This window comes from Trichechus manatus, unplaced genomic scaffold (assembly GCF_000243295.1).
Source record: "Trichechus manatus latirostris isolate Lorelei unplaced genomic scaffold, TriManLat1.0 scaffold00164, whole genome shotgun sequence".
NCBI lineage: Eukaryota > Metazoa > Chordata > Mammalia > Sirenia > Trichechidae > Trichechus > Trichechus manatus.
Window position 1 is genome coordinate 1353283 of NW_004444100.1, and position 4255 is coordinate 1357537.

Consider the following 4255-nt stretch of genomic DNA (forward strand, 5'->3'; position numbering starts at 1 on the left):
TGGGGCAGTTCTACTCTGTCCTGCAGGGTTGCTATGAGTCAGAATCAACTTGACAGCAACAGGTTTGGTTTTTTGGGGGTGCCCTGTCTAAGAGGGGCAGCTGCTACTCAGCTCCAATCAGCTGTTGCCCCGCAAGAATGTGGGCCCAGTGTTGTCAGATCCTGATATGTTTTTCAAGAGACACTGGAAATCTAGGTTTTTACATGAAAAAACATTTTAAAACATTGTGTGAGCCAAATGAAACATGTCAGAAGGCATAACACATTCACACTGCACTGAAAGATGAATAGCTGTTATATTTGGGTGATAAAATTTGGGGTCAGTTTTATTTTCATTTTCACATTTGACTGCATGATCTAGAATTGTAACAGTGGGCATATTACTTTTATAACCAGAGAAAAATTTGTTACTTGTTAAATTTTTAAAAATTAATTAACTAAGCAAGGCATTAAAATAAAGACCAAACAATAAATGCTACAGGAATTTTCTCTGCATGGATACTTACATATGACTCAAATTTTATAAAATGTTTTCATATTAAAGTTTGCAACGTATCAAGTGTGTAATAAAGTATTTGGCTGGCCCATGTCCCAGGTTCCTGGGAGGTAACCTCTAAACCCTTAGAATTTTCTGAGTGATTGGAGTGTCTTTGTTATACATGGCGAGCCCCTTGAACAACACATAATAATTTATGCTAACGCAATGACTCAGGATGGGCGGTTGGCCAAACCGGAAAGACTAACCATATGATTAGAGGTTTGGAGTTTTGAGCCACAGATATTAGCCTCTACCTCTGAGAAAGGGACAGGGGCTGGAGGCTGAGCTCAATCTCATGGCCAATGATTCAAACAATTATGCCTACCTGTGGACACCAAGGCTCCGGTGAGCTTCTCTGAGTGACAACAGCCTGTACTGTCACAGGTTGACATGCCAGGAGAGTGACACGTCCTGACTCCAGTAGGAAAGGATAATGGAAGCTTTGCATTTGGGACTCTCCCAGACCTTGCCATATGCATCTCTCCCTTTGGCTGGTTGTCATTTGTATCCTTTTACTATATATTATGACTGTTAGCATCAGCATTATTATTATTATTATTACTGTTATATAGGAAGCAACAGTTAAGAATGATCATTTCTTGCTAGGGAGTGGAGGGGTGTTCCCATCCTAATAGCCCAAAACCTTTAGCACACTCTGGAGAGAGTATGGGAGGAGAGAGAAGGAAACAGATATGGAAGGGGAAGAAAAAGATTAAAAAGGCATTTCTAATTTGCTATTCCTTAACTTGGAAGACAAAAAGGAGGAGCTGGAAGAGTTGAGAGTATGATAAATCTGGAGAGTCAGGGTGGGGGTACTAGGCCCAGAGGGAACCAGCAAAGTCCCAAGTACCTAACTCGTTGCCATCAAGTCGATTCTGACTTAGAGCGACCCTGTAGGACAGGAAAGAACTGCCCCATAGGGTTTCCAAGGAGCGGCTGGTGGATTTGAACTGTCGACCTTTTGGTTAGCAGCCAAATGCTTAACCACTGCACCACACTAGATTGCTATTTTTCTAACTGAAGGTAACAACCCATTATGGGTCATGAAATTGAGTATGTGACCGTCAGCACTTTTTTTTTTTTTAAAGAATGGAACAGAGCAGAACACAATAAAATAGGAAGTAAAATGTGTTGCAAGTAGTGAAGGTAAGTATTGTTTACTGAAACTTTGTTTTTTGTTTTATATAGATGTGTGGGTGATGGTCAAAATATTTTGAACGCCATTTTATTAGATCAAGCATGGGCTTTTCTCTGCATTGTGCCCCTTCTGTAAAACAGAGAAAGAAAATGTGTGTGTGCATATAATTACCCTGAAAGAACTTCAGAGGCAGGAACTTTTTTAAAAAGAGAAAAGAAGTCCCCACCCAAATGGAATGTTCTAGATGTAAAAATGTTTATTTCAAGGGCAAACTTTTAAATACTAATAACAACTAGTGTTTATTGAGACCTTGTTGCATGCCAGGCGCTGGGCTAAATACTCCGCATTTCATCCTCCCAATAATCCTATAAGATGAAAACAAACAACAATACAGAGAAACCCTTGGGATCAGCAAACATTACAGATTTACAATCTACAGATAACAACCCTGCTTCAGTCCCTGTCTTGTCTCTCTCTCTCAAACTACCTACCTACCTCCCCCACCACCCCTTTCATATCTCAGGAAAGAAAAGGATGAATGGTCAAAGAGAAGGGGAAAGCAAGAAAAGCCGTGGAAAATAGAATAGATGGAATGAGAGGAGAGGAGGTGGGATGAAGGTGATAAAAGAGAAAAGGAGGGAAGCATTGAACATGGTTGATATTGCACCATATGCTTCTAATAAATTATTGATTTGAATGCAAAACCTTACATGAAGCTCTTTAATGGGTGGAGTAGAGAAGGACAGAGGGGTGTGGTGTGCCAAAATAAACCCCACTTCCTCATTCTGCACAGGGTCAGCCTTGGCTACACGTGTTCATCAGATATGGCATGAAAACCAGCTATGGAGGGACTGCTTCTGTGCAAACCCGTATAAAGGGATTGAGATTAGCATCCCGTGCAGGGGTGGTCTAGGGTCACGCATTTTCTTTTCTCAGAGGAGCCCTCTAGATCTATTTGAGTTCTGTGATATATGTCAGCTCAAAGTTAATGATCTTCTTCCTTTTGAATTCCTCGGACATTTTATTCCTCTTTTGGTTTCAAGAAGTTATGTGTCACAGTGATTTCAGCCCAGTAACACTTTTGTTGTGATAAAAAGAAACTATGGGCAGGCCTGCTGCTTATCTTCTGCCTGATGCTGTTATCCAACACAACTATTAATACTTGCTTCAGAGAATGCAAGGAATAGAGTCTGTTTCCAGGGCCTTGGACATGTGACTTTACTATCTAATAAACTGAGAACTCTATACCATGTGCTATTCATACTCTTACCTGGAAAAGTTCCCTTCTGGCTAAAGGCAGATGGACTAACCATGTCTGGATAAACAAAAACGTTGTGATTAGCAACCAAGCTTTCACTTCTACATGACAAACCACCAGCCGATAAACAACTCTGTTGTTAGATATATTTCACCAACATTTTTATTAATGCATTTCAATTATGTTTTCTTATTTGCTGTTTTGCTTTGTTTTGTTTTAGGGGCTTTCTCTCCCCTCTTTGAAGTAAGAGGCTGAAACTGCTTGAACTGATAATGAAATTATCAAAATTTCTGATGTTACCTAGGCTGGCCCAGAAGCTCAATTTACAATCCTCCTGACCTCAAAGAAATGTCAAAATTATCCCCTTTCCCTTTGCATCTTCCAACTGGGGCCCAGACTGTATCTGTGTCAATTGGCACTCTCACTGGAGGACCTTCTGTGCCTGGGGCCATGCGGAGCAGAAGGAAGCTTCCAGGCAGGAACACCAAACCCCAGCTCCTAATCCTGCACCTACACCTTGAGCACACCAAAGGGTCTCAGGGTATAATAAGGAGAGTAGCAGAAAAATGTTCTCTAATCAAAAATTAATTTTAATCTGCTTTAATTAAATATAAATGCCTTTTAGCACTTTGCTGAAGTGGATGAAAATTTTGTTACAAAATCAAAAAGCAAGTAAGTCATTCTCTAATCACTCTCATTTTTGTCTATTTGTTGCCAAGTTCCAGCTGACCTACTTTTAAGTTGCCCCACAAAATGTGGCCTCCACCCACTTCCCCATCTTCCTGTCCACCCCTCCTCTTGGCCTCTGTGCCCTTCTGGTTTTTCTGTCTTTCACAGATTCCTCTTTTTCTTCCCACTCTTATCTGTGAGAGGGTATCAAAGCTGGCCTTGACTTTCTCTTCTTCCCCCTACATCATGATGAGACATCATCCTCGTGGCTTCCCTGCGTACCTCTAGGAGGGAGACACCCACATCTCTAGTCATGACCTCTCAGTCACTGACATTCCAATCCCCTAAATCCAGGGTGATCACTTGTCCTCCTTTGTTGAGACAGTCCTGATTTCTGCCTGTTGTCCCAGCTTAATAGTACCTTCTTTCACTCTCAGAAGTGTCCCAGTCTGGACAACATATTAGTCACCCTACCTAAGGGTCCACCACTCATCTGTCAGTTTGTTGAAGTGTGGTGTGGCTTGTGTGTTGTCATGATGCTGGAAGCTATGTCACTGGTATTTCAAATACCAGCAGGATCACCCATGGTGAATGGGTCTCAGTGGAGCTTCCAGACTAAGACAGACTAGGAAGAAAAGCCTGGCAATCTACTT

General features: G+C 41.5%; 1 long non-coding RNA gene across 1 annotated transcript; it reads left to right on the forward strand.

The window, feature by feature from the left end:
- The first annotated feature begins 794 nt into the window (after positions 1–794).
- On the forward strand, positions 795–3455 carry LOC111822356 (uncharacterized). Its single transcript, XR_002825632.1, has 3 exons — positions 795–882; positions 1626–1683; positions 3154–3455. It is a non-coding gene; the product is annotated as an uncharacterized LOC111822356 (long non-coding RNA).
- The last annotated feature ends 800 nt before the right edge of the window (positions 3456–4255 follow it).